Genomic DNA, 20728 nt, shown 5'->3' with positions numbered 1-20728 from the left:
CTGCAATACAAAAAAGTCATTGCAATAAATCTGCTGTTAAAAACTTGATTGAATGCAGGGTAAATGTCAAGGTAATTATGAGGCGATGAGGGTTAAAAGCAACGTTAAATCCTCCCACAGAGTGGTGACATTCAAGCGAAGGAGGAAGAGATAGCGAGGGAAGGTAGGAGGAGAGCGACGGGGAGAGGGCCGAGTTTGTAAATGTGGCAGCCAATACGAATCTAACAGTTCCTCACTTGTCACTGCCCTTTTATTTATGACTGCCAACCATTTGAGATATGACCTCTGTATGACTGGTTTCTTCCTGCACGCTAATGGGTCCATTAAGGACAGAATTCATCATGTAAAATATCATAATGACACAAACACGTTCAGTCTGCACATGCGAGTGTTGAATTACAGATTCCTGATTTAGCTATTTCCATGTTAGCTCACTTGACCTGGCGAGGGAACATGCACCCTCAACACAGGACTTGCTTCAATCCCAAGGTGCAGGAGGTCACCAGGTGGAGATGAACAGGGACAGAGGGCAATATGTACACCCAGTTCTTTCTACGCTTGGTTCTAGGAAGGAAGTCTGCTGAATTTGTTCGAGGGCTGCATCATCATTGCAATTTTAACTTGTGCAATAAACACATTATGAAAGACTGATATTGCACTCAGGGATTTTTTAGTTAGTAGAAACACAGAATCAGTAGAAAACTACACTTTAAAATGTAACGACCATTTATTATTGTTGGTGCTTTTTGTGCTGAGTTCAATTTGTTCAATAAAAGAATGTTGGAAATAATTTTTAATTTAGCAAGCAATTAGTTATATTTTATCAGCTGTTGGGCTCCTTAAACAAAAAATGTAATTTATTACTCATTACACATTCTTCTCTTCAAAAGTACTATTATTACTTTTCCGTTACACCCCAAAATTCCGACTTTGCATGTGGGCCTCTGTGTGAACATCGGGCTCATCATTGGTAATGCTATGACAAAGGCAAATAATTTTTTTAAGTGGGGGTGTTCTGTTGCCAGTGACTAGTACTTTCCCAAAAATCTGTCTGACAGACCAAAAGTGAATCATAGAGATAGGCAACGTTTTATTCACCACACATCCATCCATCCATGTCGCTTGTAGCCTGCAGCTGTCCACCATTAAAATTTAGTTTTGGTTGTTTTGCCTGCAGCCATCCTCTGTGGAAAAGGATGGTTCATTTTTGGCACAGTGTATTTCCTGGAGCTTCGTGTTGATGTGCTGTGTTAGTAGGTGTTTTGAGAGATAAGAGTTTGTGGGAGGTTTTCCAGTGGAAAGAATCTTAGTTCTCACTGCCTGGAACAACGATGCTCTTGTCATCTTTGCTCCCAACAGCATCAAAGTAATGGAAATGTTTTTAGGCGTCTCCATCTTCCAAGCTAGCTTGCCGCTTTGGTAGTGCATGCACGACAATTACGAAAATGAATTTGGGGATATGCTTGATTTTTGGATTTCAAATCAGTATGCAGGTGACAACAAAAGTCAGGTTGGAACAAGTTGTTTTGGGGGTAACTGTAATATTATCAATGAACTTTTTCTGATTCATTTTATCATACATCTTCATATCTTTTTATTTATAGCAAGTGATATTATTTTAGATAATAATGCATGTGTGTGTGGCAAATGTATGTGGTATCTGTGGGGTATGTGTATATGTCAGGTTGGCACTCAAGATGTATGGAAGCGTGAAGAAAATTTTCCTAATAGGACGAATAAAATAATCTATCTATTTATCTATGTACGATATTTAACAACATTATCACATATTTTCCTCATATCGTGCAGCCCAAATTCGTCCATCCATCTCAGCATCAAGCAGCCATACAGATGCCGTCATACAAGTATTTAGCCGAGGTGCTGGCAGAGGTCAGGTCATTTACTCACCGTTCAGCCTCGGTGAGGAACGGAGGGGTCGGGTGAGGAGGGGGTGGCAACACAGCTGAGAGGTTGTGGCTGCAGTGTCGTGTGCCTCCTCTTCAGAGCCTAATGATCTGCTGAGCATAATGACCCCAAGACGACGGGGCCTCTACAAGCCTTGACTAGGCCTCCTCCAGCCCCTGCTCACACTCACTTCACTCCTGAAATAATGTGGAAAGAAAGGATTTTTTTTTTCTTGCTGTTTTGTTCTCCCCTGATCTCTCCCCCTCTGCTATCCACCCCCAGCCACTGTACAAGCCAAGGCTCCATGACAAAAAGCCAATAGAGTTAGCTGCCAAGGCTTGGAGCTCTGAGAGGGATAACTGGCGCAGAAGGTTAAAGCAACAATGTGCTCAGCCCCATTGAGCTGCTCCTTCTGTGTTGCTGGTGAATGTCCGCGTGTGTGTGTGCGTATCTCAAAATCAGTGTGTATATAAGGTGTCAAGGGTTGTTAAAATGTATATGCTCCGGTATATCTAAAAGAACACCTGTTCACTTGTGTATTCTGCAGCTACCCAAATAACGAGGGCCTCATTTGATTTCAATCAAACCTTACTTATGAGTTTAAGAGTTTAGGAGAAACTCAACGCGTGCATTATGTAGAATGAAAGAACGCGAAGGGTAAAGCACACACGGGCTTCGTAAATTGCCTCAGTGGAAATGCTAATTATTCGCTTCTTTCATTTTGAAACGGTGACCGAAATGCACTCATTTGACAGACTCTGAAGTGAAAAGCAAATGTCTGGATTTTCAGATTACAAATGGCTTTCTCTCGCAGGTAACAATTTCAAGGCTACTGCTTTTCCACAGAAGGGACACAGCCACAATGAAAGGTGTGATATCCCCCTCTCTGCAAACCATAATGGTGCCTTGTTTGAAAATGACAGGTGTACGAATGAGGCCCTCTCTTTTCCTAAGTACGGCAAACCGTGGTCATTCACTCTGCTTTGTTTTTAGCGTAATAGCCCCATTTACAAAATGTCGGTGAAATTAATGTGGGACAAACGCGGCGGTAACCGAGCCAACTAATTTTTGCTCATTCAACTTGAATTATTAATAGGTGAGAAATATACCATATGCTTTCAGAGGAACGGCATACATTCATTTTATACAGAATTGCTGCTGTTTTGTGAAAAGTATAAGTAGCTTAACTGCTCTTTTCAAAAGGGGTGACTTATATGGAGGCCTTAATGATGTATAAATCAGCCCGTGTAATTACGCTTCCAGCTGCTGCCTTGGGCCGGGCTGAAACTATAGGCCCTCAGCTCCGAGACTGGAGCCTTCATCACCTGAATCCCTTTTAATCAAGCAGCACTAGTTTTCTCTCCTCAGATCACATTATTATGAGTTATTGAGAGAGAGGGTGGGGGGAGACAGAGAGCGTGTTCAGGGCTGCATGTACTTATATAGGTGTGAGTGTGTGTAAAAGAGGAACATAAGTGTGTGTTAGTACATTTGCAAACATGCTTATGTATGTGTATATATGTGTATGAAGCTGTGCACACATGTGGCACACATACCAAACACTTTTTTCCGTATAACTTAAGTACAGTATTGTCCATATTGATTTTATCTGAAAATATAGAAGAACAAATTGACTGACAAACATCTGCCAGTGCTGGTAACTTGATATTCTGCCACTCGTGACTAAAGCTTCCTGCTCACATGTACAGCCAGTTCATTACAGGTTCAGTGTTGGGTTTAGCACCATGTGGGTTTGCTTTGGTGAAGAGATGGGGCACCACCTAGTGCACAGTCAGCGCCACAGCTATCTGTCCCTCCACTGAAGCCTTTGTTGCTGATTATTATTTTTTAACACACATTAAATTCATGTTCATGTAGATAACTGCAACAACTTTAGCTGCTGCCTTTTGCATCTATAGTAAAATGTACTTTTTGCCCTTGCAATGAAAGCATTAACAAGCCCAGGTCTGCTGCGACTGTGCTATACATGACGGAGTGGGTGTTCCGCATTATACAGGAAACCCTCAAAAACTGAGCTACCTCCCTGTCACATCCAAAAGTGGCAAAAACACTCCAATGGCAAAACAGGGACTGTCAAACTCTGTTTAAGAATCAGATTAGAAAACATCGTAGGAGCAGCGGTGGTGTATGAAGTTCTATCTTTGAAAAAGCCATACACTTTGCATATACGAGCTGCATTTGTTTGGCAGAGCTGAGAAAGATGCAAAGCACTATGGTCACACTGACTCTGGTAATAAGGATAGTGGAAAACAACAAAGGCCAACCAATGACTTACTGTAAAGTATGACAATGTGTTTCTGGAATGACTCCCTTCCTGAGAAAAGCTCAGGTACTGTAAATAGAGGTGAAATTTAAATGTGACTGGAAGGCTGTCAGTGTCCTTTTGTTGTGTCGCAGACTGCATCAGTTATCATTTACATGTGGTCCTCGTCCTGAGGTCGCAGAGATCTTTTTCATGCAAATGACTTCTGCATAACCCTGACACATATCTAGTCATTGTTGCAGTAATTGAAAACAATGCTTGTGAGTCTGCAAGTAAATATCAAGAACTTATGACCCCTCTGAGTCATTTGTGACTCACAAGTGACCATCTAAACAACATCTAAACAGCTCTATTTACATATATACGCAGGGCACAGTGTTCAATAAAATGACCTATTTGACAATAATAATACTAATAAGTAGACACACAAAATTTACAACAAGGCAAACTAATGTAAAAAAATTTAATTTGTCTCTTCTTTTACACACGGTGGATGTTTGTAACAAAGGTGGACATCTTAATAGTGAGCAGAGTGAAACCATATTGGGATTAATGACCAAGCGCCTCCTTGTTAATTGTCACATCAAACAAACAGGTCCTAATTGGCAAAGGTTCCAGCTCGGTGCTAAGTGGACACAGAGTGGGCGCTGCCTCTAGATCGGTCTCTTTGTCTGCTTTCATTAGTTGGTCAAGCCCCTACATTAAGAAGCCCGCACTGGAGTCGTGTTTTCTTTGGTGGGTAATGAAACACACACCTGCTACTCTCAGCCAATGAATAGAAACTTGAATCTAATATCACCGTCATGTGGCTTCTATTAGTGTTTACAATCCCTGTGTTGTGTGTTGATTTTTGCATTCTGTGCGTGTTTGTTTGTCTAGTTGTGCGGCAGATTTAAGAGAAAACAGAAAAGAGAGACATACATAGCAAAAGAGAGAAAAAGGATGATGAAGGGAGGAAACTTACATTCAAGCAGAGAGGTCAGTCCTGAGTTCCAACTTCATCCACAATGGCCCGCAGCTGCCTGAGGGAAACATTGAAACAAACTATGAACTCAATTTAAGATCTTCTTACATTTTATGATCAAAAACTTAAGTGATAACGTTTGCTCAACAAAATATTTTGATTGATTTTGGTATGTAACTGCAGGAACATGGCACAATCAGAAAAAAATCAGGAGGAAAGGCTAATATGAATATTTGTCTGGTGATACTTGAGTGAGCTGGTGATGAAAATTAAAATTAGATTGCTTAGATTTACTTTGTCAAATTTATATACATGCACACACTCATATGCACAAGCGCACACACACACACACACACTCACACACACACACACACAAACAAACACGCTGCTCCATCTTGAAATGCTAATTTATGATTAGCATCATTATGCAGTAGTGTAATTTCACAAAAGCCTTCCCACAGTGGCGCACAAAAGACTCATTCACCGCCAGAGCTGCTCTGTGTGGGGAAGAATTATGGCACGCAGATGAATTCATTCATGTGGGAAAGGATTTATTCGATAATTATAGACCTTCACAGTTTTAATGCCACTTAATGAGGAGCTTGCATAGTGTGATTCCTACTCGGGCTGACGAATGGATGTTGGTTTTTATTCTGGTGTTTTTTGTTTTGCTCCGTGCAACATCTGTTAGCCTTTCTATGCTGAGAGCTAGCTGCGGCGGCAGTGCTTGTGGGGCCTGATTCTTCACTCTATGTGCTCTACAACACGTCACATTAAGTAGGCAATTAATTAATAGGCTGGTGGTCAGGTATGAATAAATATTGTAATAACAGGGCTAATACACATAAAAATGCCACTACTCCCATTCTGCTCTAATATTAAAGATGCTCTAATAATATTTTCTGATTTTATTTAAAACCAATTAAATCAATAATTAAAATAACAAAACATCACATCACAAAAAACAACTTTGTTACTCTTTACCTGACATCATATGCTTTGTTTACTTCTGCAAGCAGCTGGCAATAAACAAAGACTCATACATCATCCAGCTCAAGGCCGTCGCTCTCTGACAACAATGTTTACCATAATGCCAGTCTTAATGCCTCATAGCCATGTTGTTGTGGAGAGGTAATTAAGTTGCCAAAGTTTAATTGCTCAATCACCAGCAGTTAACAAAGAGGCGTCAGCGCCCCCCCTATACTTTCGACGTACTATATTTATAATGGCTAACAATTACAGCAAGGGCCCTTTAGCTGGGATAGCACTAGTAAAAGCTGCTGGCACTAATGAAAAGCTATAATCAGTCCGCCCACAGCAGTTATTAGGAGCAAATTATGGGTCAGTTGAAGGGCTAGCAGTTATATGCATTAAGATAAATAATGCTGCAGCTTGTGGCGAGCGCAGCAAATGAATGAGTAGCATATGTACCTCTACTTGTACCCATAATGCAGATACACTAATGACTTCTATCATTGGGTTTTAAAGAAGTGTCACTTTTTTACTTTTGTAGCTAAAAAAAACCTGCAGCTTTTCACTGATGCAAACAAAAAAAAATCTTTATACATATACAAGTAAGGCCTTCTGTGTTCACCCTTGCCCAGTTTGTAGCCATTAAAACCAATTTATTAACCATCACACACCACATCACTTTGTCAAGCACTTTCTAAATCTTGATGGCCAACTTCCAGATCAGTGCGCTTTCTTTTGCCAGCGGAAGCATGCTTTGCAAACTCTCTAATTGCAGCATTACTATGCAGAGTGGACTATAACCCTTCTCTCCCCATCATCCCCTCTCTTCCTCTACTCCTTTCTCTCCTCGTCTTCCTTTCACTCCTTCACTCTGCCCTGCTCTCTCTTCCTATTCGGTTGCTCGGCCGGGCCCGCTGGAATGCTACGTCTCTTTGATCAAGTCTTCATTATCGGTGACTCTGTGACGCTCGGCTGTCCGCGGCTATGGGGGCTAGCTGAGGGAGAAGCGTGGCCTCCATGTGCAAGAGGCCTCTCCACACAAGACTGAACAATTGCCAGGCATCCCGCCTCCATTAATGAGAAGCATCCCCATCCAGTGCAGTCCCCGGGCAGCCTCCACCAGGTGGAATGCTCGGGCCCTGTCACTCATAGCATTGCTGAGGGCTATTAGCTATTCATTAAGTGACTGACTGACTGCCTAGCTGTATCAATTAGGGGATAGTTGATATGTCTGTTATTGTCAGACTCTGCTTGAGATTGCACTGCTTTTCATTCAATGTCTGCTTTTCGTTTTGTACTGAGGCAGAGCTGTTACATTTGTAGTGTGTGTGTGTGTGTGTGTGTGTGTGTGTGTGTGTGTGTGTGTGTGTGTGTGTGTGTGTGTGTGTGTGGTCTTGGCATGGCAATGGTGGGCAATAACCCCAAGATATATACTTCGTACTGTGAACTTTTGCACATTCCCTGGTCAATATTTTCACACATTCCTGCACAGGACTGTGCAGCTTTCATTTGAAAACAGATATACAGTAAATATTTTATTTTTTTCATGTTGTATATATGTATTATTTATGTTTCATGACTTTTGCCGCACTCTTTTACTATGTCTATTGTTATGCACTTTAACACCAAGGCAAATTCCTTGTATGTGAAAACCTATTTGGCAATAAACCAGATTCTGATGATTAAAAGTCAACCAATGAATAAAGAGATTGTGACAAATTAAGATATTTGAAGCACAGATAACATACTTTAAAAAACAGCATTGTGTTTATCTTATGGCTTCTGGCCTCTGAAATCCTCCTCTCAAAAACAGGGAAAAGGAAAATTGTTGCCATCTGGAGGAAAAATGAAGTATTGTCAGAGTCAAAAGGCATCATGGCAACACCTGAGCCTCTGTTGATGCAGACAATCAATGGCTGCAGTTTCAAACTCAAACTGCCTTTGTCTTAGTGAAATACAACCCTCTCCTTCCAACAGACCATTTCAACTGCCATTTGAGGTGAACAGGTAAATTGGGCTTTCCGTGGTACCAACTGACGGCCATCTGCCAGTAAATCGGTTATATCCTGTATTCATGAATTAACAGGAACAAGAAATAAACAGCAAGTACGCCAACATCAAAAGCAATTACTGTTAATATTTTAACAAGGCATAATGCACTATATATCAAATTTGTTTAACAGCCAACATCCTTGTGGCCTTGCCTGGCTAATATATAAAATGTCCCCCAAGAGTCGACCGTTGTTTAGGGCCAGCTAGGCAAATCTCAGGCAAATTCCCCTTGTTGTTCACAAACACGATTCCTCATTTCACTCTATGCATTTAGATAAGAGCATCCTCCTTTGCATGCATATCTGATCAGTCCAGATGTAGATTCAAACTGCGACGACCTCCATCGCTGTTGTTACACAAGTACACAGGCACTCAAAAAAAATCATATAAAAGCGTTGAATGAAAGTACCTGTGCACACGTCTATTTACTCACCTCGGCCTTATTTGCATTAAAAAGTGCAGAGAGAGAGTCTCATTTACGCTTGGTGGACTGAGTTGACAGCCCCTCGCTTTCCTTCTCCTTTATGTCACCGTCTGGTCTGACTGCTGCTCTCAGTGTCACACCCAGCCTGCCTGTGACTTTGCATGTTTTGAATTCAGGCAGTGAGGCCTGTGTGACATCTGCTAAATGGCTAAAACTCATGTTAAAGTACACAAATAATGGTTTTAAACTTGGAATATAGATGATGTGCTGCAGTATTAAATGCTTTGTTATGTTTATTCTGCATCAAGTGTTCTGCAACTTAAAAGTTGTTGGTGAAGATTCTGAGTCATCCAGGTCATGGTAATCTTAAGTGCTATATCGTAGCCAACTGGACTTGCTTGAGTTTCTTGAAGACGTTTAACCTCACATCCAAGAGGCTTCTTCAGTTCATGACCTGAAAGTTGTTGCAATGACAGGGCCTCTGTTTATACACTAATAATTTAGATCATAAGAGTGCAATACACACCTGCTATTGTAAAAGGGACACTTTAATTTGCCTTTGCAGTAAGCTTAGCTGTGTCCATGTGATGTAAAATCAAGTATCATTTTTTGTTTTTTAAAGGCCTGGTGTGTAGGACTTCTAACAGTGAAGTTGCAGGGCTGAAACTTCTCCGGTGTGCGGAGTGTGTAGGAACTGCAATGACCTAGACGACTTGAAAGGCCCTATCTAAAACCAGTGTTTGGTTTGTCCGCTCTGGGCTATGCAGCAGCTTTTGTGGAAGAGGACTGGCTCCATATGTAGATATAAACGGCTCATTCTACGCTAATGGACCTTTACTGCATGCAAGGCAGGCAGCTGGTTAAAGATAACTGTAAGCCTTGTGAGCATATGTCGAAACAACTAAAGCAGATGTTTGCAGATTACACATTGTTAAGCAGTCCTTTGCATACCAACAAAGTCTGCAGACAAAGCATGCCACGCTCCTTTGGGCTCGGTCTGCAGTGTAAAAAAACACTTAGGTATGTAACAACAGAACACAATCAAAAACTGCATTCTGATCAGAACGATACAGGAAAAAAGCAACAAAAGACACGATGATGATAATAATGCCAATTATCACATTTTGCTCAGGGGTCAGAGGCAACAGCATTAAACCAAGTCACCATTACATGATGAATGACTGAACAAAACTCTTTTCTCTCCTGTGAAATTGTTTGGCAGCCATTAGCGATGCAGTGTAATGCCAATGATTGACGTTGCTGTCTACTTAGCATTGACAAGGGATGTGTGTGTGTGTATGGGGAGGGGTCAGTAGGCTGGTGGGGGGGCAGCACAGGGGATTGATCGGGGTCTGCGTTGTTGCCAAACGGGGGGTGAGGGTGTATTGGCGCGTAGACAATGAGCCCCGGCCAGCGCTGAAAGGCCCATTCTGCGGATCCCTGTTAGCTGTCTATTATCCGCGGTCTCCAGGGGGCTGCTAAATAGAGGGCATGTGTTAGGCAGACATTTATCATGTAATTACAGCACTAGGATCCGTTTCTGATGGTGTGTGATGATTACTAATAATTACTGTGCATTTCACGCCTCCAAAGGGCCCAGATGGGGTCCCAGGGCGTCAATACAAAGCAAGGGAGGGGGGAGAGGAAATAAAAGAGGGACGAGGAGGGAAAATGTGAAGAAATGGAAAGACAGATGAAGAGAAAGTGAGGAGGGATAGTGTCTCGCCTTAACCATTTAGAGGTGCTCATTAGCTAAATGAATTGAACCATATGTGTCCGATTCCTAATTAACTGGGTGAAGGAAACGAGGAAAAACAGAAACAAACTGAGCACACTTTATCTGTGACTGTTTTACACTGCAATTTTAATGTGACAAAATATCTTAACCACAATTAGAAATTCTGATCCCTTTCAGAGCACTAGTTTTGTCAATTTTTATATAATAATGACTGTGCAAACTACAGAGATACACAAGAAATCCAATCAAACTGAAACCTCAGCAGATATAACGGAGGAAACATCACCATTTGATATGTGATTTCCCACAGGGATCCACCTATAACCATGACGCTTTGTTTCATAAGCAGTATACACATTTACACTGCACAAAAATAATAGCAAGGTTTCCTGTGGCTTGATTTGTGGTATCATGACTGATATACAATCGTACTCAAAAGCTTTCATATCTGTAGCAGGGACTAAAACGAATGGCCTGAGACTGGGGTTTAAATAAAAATGAGAAACACCCTCTTATGAAAGCAGCCATCTTGCCTCTGTCAAAGTGGGAGAATGGGTCTGTGTGGTATTGGAACCAGCGTGGGTGAAATACAGTGGCTCACTGTTGTATTTCTGCCCTCTACAGGAATCTGGATAAATCAAAGAGGTCAAGCTGCCGCTGATATGATGTAGTAAGGAAGCACAGGGATGGGTTATATAGTGGAGTGTGTGTGTGAGTGTGTGCACAAGGCTCAAGTTGCTGTGCATCACCTGCAGCCATGAACTAAAAAGGACAGATCAACAGCAGCTCCCTGAATGCTGCAGTCAAGTTTTCGCTCGCCGACAACCTTTAGTGTTCATTTCAACTGAAGCCCCATGTGCCCCCTGTAAATACTCACATTAACCTGAACAACAAAATGAGGGGGTTCTCTTTTGTTCTTTCAGGGGGCCCCTAGTAAAGACTACAGGGTCTCCACCTGGTCAAGGTGAGCTCAAATGAAACCCACTGACTGGCAGGGTTTTACCTGCAGCACAAAAGCCACCCGAATCAATATGGGTGGGGAGAGACAGAGAGAGAGGGGGTCGATTGGGGAAGATGAGGACCGTCCTGTTTAATAGAAACAAATTGCTCTCCACTTCCCGGTGACACAGATAGCAGACCATTTGTGCCTGCTGGCCTTTGTTGGGAACAACAGAAAGGAAATGTACTCATCCTGGCCAGGGATAAAGTTCGGGGCTTTTTGTTACACGCCAGTTACCTTAGCCTCCGTGCCCACCCCCTTGAACAAGCACAGCGGTTAAGTAGTTCAGGTGCCTGCTACATTCTGTTAGATTAAAGGTCCCTGCTTCTGGCCCGAGTTGAATTGCCTCAGCTGGAGTTGAAGGGAGAGGAGCAGGGGGAGGGGAGCGGCGAAGTTGTAGGACCATGGGGCATGAATGGACATCTTGTGCGTGCTCGCGGAGGCGAAACGCTTTGGGACAGCCGGCCGGCCTCTCTCTACACCAAGAACCTGAAAGAAAGTCTGTAGGGTGGGTTTGTGAGTAGGGGTGTGTTTGGGGGGGGGGGGGTAGCCCAACCCCTGCTCCACTCGCTCCTTTGCTCACTCTATATTTTCACCCACATTTTACCCAGGTTAGCGGAAAGCTGTACATTTGTTCGCAACAAGGAGTAGTGCAGGTGGGTAGTGGGTACGATCTCAAAGGCCTTTTTGAAAGCTGGAAACACACACACTGTTGCCCCTATGGAACATGGACCTAAAGAAAATGGACACAATGCACACAGGACATGAAGGAGGGGTCTATGTAACTGTGCGCCAATGTGCACCTGTGTTTCCCATTCACTCATACAGAGCGGCAGTGGATGCAGAGTCCGGAGAAGAGTGGGTTGAACCCTTAAGGACGTAAAACAAAAAGTGGTTGACATCTGACACACAGCAGGTTTCACTTACACACTACCAACTGAATCTAGGTTGTGTGTTTGATTCCACAGCTGTGTGGAGATTAATGATTGACCTTCAAGAGCAGAATCAAATCTACTGTTGAGGTTTGGGTGTATCACATCATGTGTAATGTAAGGGTGTGTCACCAGTCAGTTATTAAAATCTATGTCTCTCTGTCACGCACACACTTATGTTACTTTCTCTCTTCAGCCACAGATCAACCGGGGACTGGTCAAGCAGAAATGCCTAACAGTGTCTGAGCATGTCTGACTTCCACAAACTCATTCCCAAGGTGCAGGGTCAAGTGCAAGAGTCAAAGGTGAAGTCTGCCCCACAGGTTTAGATTCCAGTCTGTGGGGAAAAATGTGTGACTTCTCAAGCTACATACTGGCTTCTGTTAAACTAAAGTACAATGTTTTAATACAGCAAGTCCGATATATAAATTATTTTGCTCCATTTTGTCAGTCATAGCATCATTTAGTCAGATGCACCATCCAAACTCTGCATCTGCTACCACCCTCCAAACAATCAAATCCACAAAAATCACAAATACATCTCTTTTGGATAATGATATCACGTGACAGGACTGCAAGAAGGTCAGGGTGCCGTATCACTTTATAGAACAAACCACATGCCTCTGTCTGTGTGACATGAAGTAAATGTTCAGTAATCCACATCTTAATCTTGTGCCGCGCTCAGTGCAGCTTAAAGAAACTGATACTCCTGTGACTACTTTAGCGGCTGATTGTGTTACCTTTACAATTCGGCTTCCCCTCCTTCCTGTTTTGTACCCTTGGAATGCCCGATAAAAGTATCCCCACTGTGGCTTTCCACCTGCACGGGAGAGGATATGGCCGTGGTCTGGGGTCACAATTAATATGCAGCCTCATGGGGAAACGACGTAAATTACCCTCTAACACAGGTTAGGAGGTTATGTTAATGACATTAAAAGGTGGTTTTAGAAAGTATCAACACAACTTAAACTATGACAAATATGTAAATATGGCAAATACAACTGAAACAAAAACATCATTGATAAATCCCCTTGTAGCTATGATCAATATTTTTAAATTAATATATAAGAATTATCACCTGTCTCTGCAGTTCAAGTCTACGGAGCTTTAGCATCTCTCAAGGTCATTGTTTTCTGACCCCCTCTCGGTTTATGCACAGTGATCTCATCGTGTTCAGCAAAAAGTGCTAAAACCCTCTAAAAATATTTCCTTCAGGAGTTGGTATAGACAAAAACAGAGTCAAAATGAAAGTGAATTTTGAACTTTTGTTCACAAGGTGGCAGAGACACGACTCCAAATGAACGCTAATGTTGCGCAATACCTTCTAGATATGTAAATAGGCACCTGCTTGTTATAACAAGTTAACCACATCAACCTAAGGTGATTAATGTCAATGCTGTGTTCACAGCTTGTTTCTGCTGCCCCAAAGTTACTGAATGACAGTTCACTCAAATACTTAAAAACAAATTTTACTCACTTACCCCTTGTGGTATTTAGCCATGCTAATTAGCAGTTATACAAGCTATTTTGGGACCAGAGGATAATTTCTTAAGAACCCCCCTTCTTTATTTTGCCCACTCCACAAGAACTAGGAATGATTGTAGTTCTTAGAAAGACACTTTGAGAGACTTTTTTAGCCCCTATTTCAGAGTCAGTACTCTCCCAGCACAAGAGTAACCTAGAGTGGTGTAAGTGTATGGTGATTGGTTGATCACATGAGCCAATGCAGCACCGGCAACCGACATTTTTAAAAAACTGTTAGCCTTGTAAACAACAGACGACACAAAAGACAAAGAACAGCTCCTAACAATAAAAAAATGAAGAAAAGATGGACAAATGGACCGAGAGTGATGCCCAGGCTTTACTGAGCATATGCGACGGGGGTTATACGACATGATTTTGACTCATCAAAGCAAAAGTTACAGCGGTCGGCTTTTGTCGGCTTTTGTTACTTGTTACAATGTTCCTGTTGGTGCGCATTCAAACAGAAAAAAGCACTTGAAGTTCCCAGAACTGTTTGGTTGGCCTATAGTTGAGAGGTAGTCTCCACCCCACTACCATAGGGGTGTATAAAATTTTGTTTGTGGTGTCCACAGCAATATCTCTTTACAGAAACAGTATCTCCATTATCCTGGATAATCAAGACTTCATGTCAGCAGTTTTCATTGGGACTTTTTCTTCAGTAGAAGGCAGTTCCAATAAAAATTTACAATGTAACAGGAAGCCCTGTGTTTCTGCTAGTATGTTTTGACATAATGCTATCAAATAACTATAGACTTTACCTGGATATATGTAAAGAAACACTCCAATAAGCTATCAGGAGATCGGCTCTTATGAATGCTTATCATCATTTCAAATTATTATTTTAATATGAGTGAATAAAACATAAGTGCTTTGACACCATCAAGCCTAGAAACATAAAATCAAATAACTTGGTTTGCTGTGATGTCTCGTACATGTTTTGCGTAACTTTCTATACAATAACACGTATTCATATGCAAAGGCTGTGGTTGTGGTTGTCAGCAGACAGTAACGTATTTCTTTTCTTCCTCTAAATTCTGTTTCATTCTGTGCAGGGGGGAGGCAATTTATCTGTCATGGCTCCTAAAAGAGTCAGCTCACTTTGCCCCCCTCTGCCCCCATTATACTGACAGCAGCCTTATTAGCCACAAGGGAAACCGGCCGCCACATGAATTTGGCCACTGTTCACCTCTGGGGCCAGGGCAAGCCTCTTTTTACAATAGCGCCAATGACGCTGAGATTTTCTTTTCAGTTATTAATTTGATAAATATATTAATTATGACCTGGGGATGACAGTCCAATCAGATTGTCAGGCGCCCAGTGGTGGGCCCCCACCCTCCACTTTGGTGATAAGTTCTCTCAGGTTTCTAGAGCTGTCATCCAGGGGGCTTGGACTTCTTATCTGCACTGGGCCCATTCTAGGGATAATTTCCTGTGTGTCATAATTAAATGGTGGCTCTCTGATGGCGAGCGACTCCCTTTTAAAGCAGGAACCTGTTAACGTTTGTTTCTGTGGGGATAAGTTAGGGTGGGGCACAGCCTTGATGGGGTCAACATGATGAAAGTTAAATACGTGTGACCAATCCCCTAAAACACACCTGAGAAAGAGCCTTTGGTGATTTCTATGCTAATGCCTCATTTCTGGTAGTTCTCTTAATAAAGACAAATATATTTGTTGCATTAATGCAATAGCATCATTTGCTCATATATTTAGTGGAAGTTTCACAATACACTAGTGACGCTACAGGCACTTATCTGCCTACTGCAACAATTTACTACCTTTAATTTAATTTGTTTGGGTAAAGACACAGCTATCATGGTCATGATGTACTAGTTTGATAGTTACAGTAGCTACATTTATATGCCTCTATGTCCTCACAAACCTTCTCATGAGGTATGTAGGATATGGGAATATTTATTTGGGTAGTGTTCACTCATGTGATATTATTTTCAGTTTGCCTCCATCTTTTTCTAAATGGAAATATACAGGAAGCAACACATCAAAGGTGGCTGCTTTTGAAAAAGCACTCTGCCTCGCAACTCTGTTGGCAAAGTACAGCTCTTTCTAAAGTTGGAAGTTTTGTGTAATCTAACTGCTTTTTAAAAGAAACCACAGGGTAGAAACCCCAAGGACAGTCCATACTGATCCAGGATACAGTATCTGCTGGGTCACACCAGCCTGCCTGGACAAACACAGGTACACGACAGCTGGATTGTTGGTATGAGCAATGACAAAGAGCCCCACAAAAAGATGTACCAGTCAGTGTGACTGAACCTCAAGAAGCCAACTGGGGGACACCCAACATTGTCCGAGGGGGCAAGGTGACATGCTTGGATCTGGAGGTTCAGGGTCAACATGAACCCCAGAAGATGATTAACCGAGGTGGCTTAATGATGTGCTAAGATGGCTCTTCGGCAAATGTACTGGGGATTGGAGGCTGACCTCAGGAAACAGTCAGCTGTTGATCAATGTTGGGCTGTCAGTACCCTAGTTTTTGCACACAACTGGCACTAGTGAGCTGTTTTTTGCCATCCGATTTCCCTTTTTGCATGACAAAAACAGACTACTGCCACCTGCTGGTATGAGAGTTATTTCCTCTTGCACAGGCGCAGAGCGTACATGTTAGTTGGATGTTGGCTGTAGTCTTTGCAGTGTGCTCAAGTGCAACTTTTTGGCAAAGACACAGGTGGCATGAAGTGACATAACAGTCGGCCTTCATCATCACAAGTTCTTTGATGTTAGAAGTCTGGGGCCTTAAGACACTCCAAGGAAGCTCTTATGGGAACCTTGAAGGTAGCAGTTACAGGACCTAGAGCTAGGTTTGACATGGCATTCTGGATTCAACTCAGTCACCATCTGAATGGAGAACACAGACTCTGTTGGGTCTATTCTTGGACTGATTATACTGTAACCACATCAGTAACTAGTTCAATGGTGTTCATTATGTCTTTAGTTTCTGATAATGACTTTAGTTGTTCTTTTACCTCAGACATGTTAGGATGTTACATACCTTGACATGTTTTGGCATCAGTAACTGGCAACAAAGAGCAGACACACAGTCTGATAAGTAAATTAGGTGATGACTAAAAGAGGAAAACTTTCTGAGAGTGACAAAAGGGCAGATGATGCAAGGGAGAATGTTGAAGGCATCCTCATAACAATAAGCATCAGTTATAAATATTTGTTATATCAACAATAAAAGGTGGTCACATACAGAATCATCAACTCATACGCCACTAAATATTCTTGTGCTCCAAAGAAACACAAGCCACACTGCCAGGTTTATTCAAAGCATCAGTCAACAAAGCTGATACACATGTAGGAAGCAGGTTTGAGATGCAGCACAGCACTCATGGAAAAGGAGATGTGGGATTGAACTTTCTATGTAAAGCAGCTCGCTGCTGGAACCATCAAATCTTCCCCTGTGCCACTGGGCCTTGTCTGACAGCCGTCTGGACTTTAAAAAGGGGTGATAACTTAATTTCTACTCATGTCAACACTGCTGCAGGGGCCAAGAGGAAACTGTGGGCCTATTGTGTGTCTGTCATATCATCCTGCATTTTGTGGCCCCAAGAATGAAAAATATTTAAGTGGCTTTGATGTCCTGGATCTTGTTGAACTGCTCTGATGGTCCGAAAGCATTTGAGTTTCCTTGATGCTCATCTCCCCTGTGTCTTTATCCTTTTATCCTCAGCATGTAAATGACCAGAAACTATTTGTGTGTACAGGTACTGCTTTGCTTGTTGTGTGTGGAGGTTTTAGGGCTTCTTGCACACAGCCAGCAATAGTGCCACGTACCCTAGCTGAAGCAAACACAAGTGCAGGGCTTATACTGGAACAACCCTGAGCTTGAGGGCGTTGACAGCAGCTTCTATCTGCCAATCTCCCTGTGGATATTGTTGCAGTACTGGCAGACAGACAGCCAGGGCTTGTGGGCTGACAGATCCCGTCTGTCAGCAGGTTATCATTTCCAATTAAACCCTTTCATCTAAACGTACAGTCAACTCCTTGGCAAGCCAAAAAATGACCCGAATAAGACGTTATTAGTCTATTTCAACAGGTCCCCATTTTTTCAACCTCCGCCCTGTAACTGGAGGGGTTGGGCAATCTTTTAAAGCATTACGGTTCTAGATTCTTCGGCTATCTTGATCCAAATAGCTCAGAACTTCAGCCGTCTGCGGTGGTCACGTTCTGTTTAGAGATAAACTTTCAAAATTGCGCTGGATTGACACACCGGCATGTCCTCTCTAACATGTGTACCAGCACAAGGGCCTTTTTGTCTAGCTTTGTTCTGTTGGGACCTACTGTGGACAGCGCTGTTCCTATCCACTATGCAGGAGACATGAAGGAATGCATGCGGAGCTCAGTAACTGTCTGTTGAAAAAGGCCTCACAACGTCTCATTTCCTTTAATAAGATGGCCTCTAAGGCATCCGGATGGACCAACTAAATACAGATTAACCCTCAGCATCATCAGCAGCCACTCAATCAACATGACTAACTCCCTCATGCGTGTGTGTGTGTGTGTGTGTGTGTGTGTGTGTGTGTGTGTGTGTGCAAGCATATGTATGCACACAGTCTGCTGTAGTGATAAATACAGTCATTTAAAGAGATTTTAGATTTGGTTTAGTAAAAGTAATCATATGCTCTTAATTTTTCAGTGTTACGCCTTAGTTTAAGAGTTTTAAGCTTGATAGCTAACTGGAAATTATCTGAAGCACAGTTAATAATATACATAATCATCTGAGGTCACGTTATTCTTCACTTGAGGAGTTAACATTCAAGTTACATGTATATTTCACTTTCATCATGGCCAGATGGTGTCAGATAATATGTGGGACGCCAAAGAACTCTAACACTCCAGTAAAACAACCCTATCACAAGTCAACAACGTCAATATTGGATGATTCTGTGAAACCCTGGATTGTATACAATAAAAGCATTTTTAAAAAACTGCTTCCAACAGCACAATATCTGTGCACAGCAACTACGGTATGATAAAGGGAAGCAAAAGATGGTTACGGTTAATGAAAACATAAAAGCTAATTGCACGTCAATGACGGTATGCAAATTCCGGCCTTTTACGTGACAGTCAGTCATGCTACACACATAGGAGAACCTGTTTTTGTTCTATATGGCACCCATGTTTATAAGGTGATTTACAGCGCTTTTTTGAAGTAGTGCCATATATTGTTTTTAACTTTTTGTTCCTTCGGGCCCTTGAACGATGCCAGATAATACCATGGAAGATTTAAGATGCTTCTACATGACACTTATACTTAAAATATGAGTGATTATTGATAATTTCTAAAGAGTTATTGGATGTTATCATGTCAAATGTGCAGGGTACTGGAATATTTTTATGCAAATGGGGGCAGCAAGTTGAGAGCCACTCCTTGAGGGTGTTATCCTCTGGAAATAGTCGCTACGCTGAAGAAGTAGAGAATGTAGCACCTCAACCTGCATCAAAGAACCGCTGAGGAACCAACCTTTTACTGTGTTTCAAGATAAGACACGTTAGTACTGATTTACACCGCACATTTGCATTTAACATAATTCCTGAGGTGCATATTTGTCAAATATGGATGTAATTTCCTGGCTGCATACTTACAAAGTCTCACACACACTCATTTGTGCAACAATCTAGATTTCCACTGGCACTATTTTATTGAATCTCATAGGCAGACTTTTTGTTATTAACCGCTAAAGATCTGACCCCAGTTGGTCGTCTGCTGGTTGAAGCGAGTAAAAACACGCTTCCACAGCTTCAGGGTACAACAACCTGCAGTGCAGCTTGGCTATAACCTATACACCTACCTGTAGAACCTGGCCAACAGCTCTGGCATGTGAGTTTGCTTTGCGCTTTCGTCTAGTTTTACAAAGAGGGGTTTTAAGTGCAATTCAATTCACAATTTCCTCTTTTAGCTCTACAGTGAGATACACTCTCCGAAATGTAGCCCCTCTAACCCACACCAACTTCCTGCTCAAAGACACAAAAGTGTACACTATGGAAGCAGTCAAGAATTCAGATAAGTGCAGAATCAAACCCAATTTCAGATTGACCCCCTTTCCATCTGCTTAATCTGCTTTAATCGGACAATAATACTTTATTTATCCAGAGCGGGGGGTAGAGTTGTCCATTGGTGAGATGGAGAGGTTGCACTTTTAAGCATTGAGATCATGCAAACTGTAATCCTTGGAGAGAGAGGAAAGCTGAGAAAGGGAAAGAAAGTGAAAATAGGAAAAAAGGAAGTGATAAAGGGGCAAAGACTAAAGAGAGGAAAGGAGGAAAGGAGAGAGAGGGGGAGCAAAAGAGGGAGAGTGTTATCGGGGCACCTGTACCTGAGGTAAAGAAACACCGTCAGAAATACTAGGATAATCCTCTTGGTTTTAATGGTTTTGAAATGCTATGAAAGATTAGGTAAACAGCGCATTTGATTAATGGGAAAAGAAGTCAATTGGCCATGGAGCGTGAAGCTGCACACAATGCTCCTTTCATACCCTCAGTGCTGCTGAGAGCAGAGATGGTCACAGGGATGTCTTGGCACGGACAAGATTTTGTACATACCTCCCTTGGAGAGAGTACAGTCTCACACTTTGTCAACATTTGGAAACTTGAGTGAGCACGAGGAAGTATTAATGTGTGACACACACACACACACACACACACACACACACACACAAAAGTTTAAGTAGATAAGGAAATGGACAGAGAGTGACTAGGGATGATACCATTCCGGTTTTGATGACAGGATTTCATGTGATGCTAAATGCTTCACTTAGTCATCCCTGAAACAGACTCTTGACAAAGTGGATCTCTGCAGCCTCCCCTCCTGATCCCTCTCCGCTTCCTCTCTGCCGGTAAAGGTCAGCTAGCCCAGGTGCTTGCCCTCCACTTGACTCCTTTCCAGCAGACTGTGGCTAAAGCAGAATCTG

General features: G+C 42.2%; 1 long non-coding RNA gene across 1 annotated transcript in view; it reads right to left on the bottom strand.

Moving 5' to 3' along the window:
• Positions 1-1924: 1924 nt before the first annotated feature.
• The window catches only part of LOC126407161 (uncharacterized), a 29697-nt gene continuing 10893 nt past the window's right edge, over positions 1925-20728 (bottom strand). The window contains exons 2-3 of the long non-coding RNA XR_007571758.1: positions 5154-5211; positions 1925-2102 (exon numbers count right to left, since the gene is read on the bottom strand). This is a non-coding gene — a long non-coding RNA (uncharacterized LOC126407161). The remainder of the gene's footprint in view (positions 2103-5153; positions 5212-20728) is intronic.

This window comes from Epinephelus moara, chromosome 19 (genome assembly GCF_006386435.1).
Source record: "Epinephelus moara isolate mb chromosome 19, YSFRI_EMoa_1.0, whole genome shotgun sequence".
Taxonomy (NCBI): domain Eukaryota; kingdom Metazoa; phylum Chordata; class Actinopteri; order Perciformes; family Serranidae; genus Epinephelus; species Epinephelus moara.
Note: the sequence above shows the minus strand (reverse complement) of the source record. Positions and strands in the feature narration are given on the sequence as shown.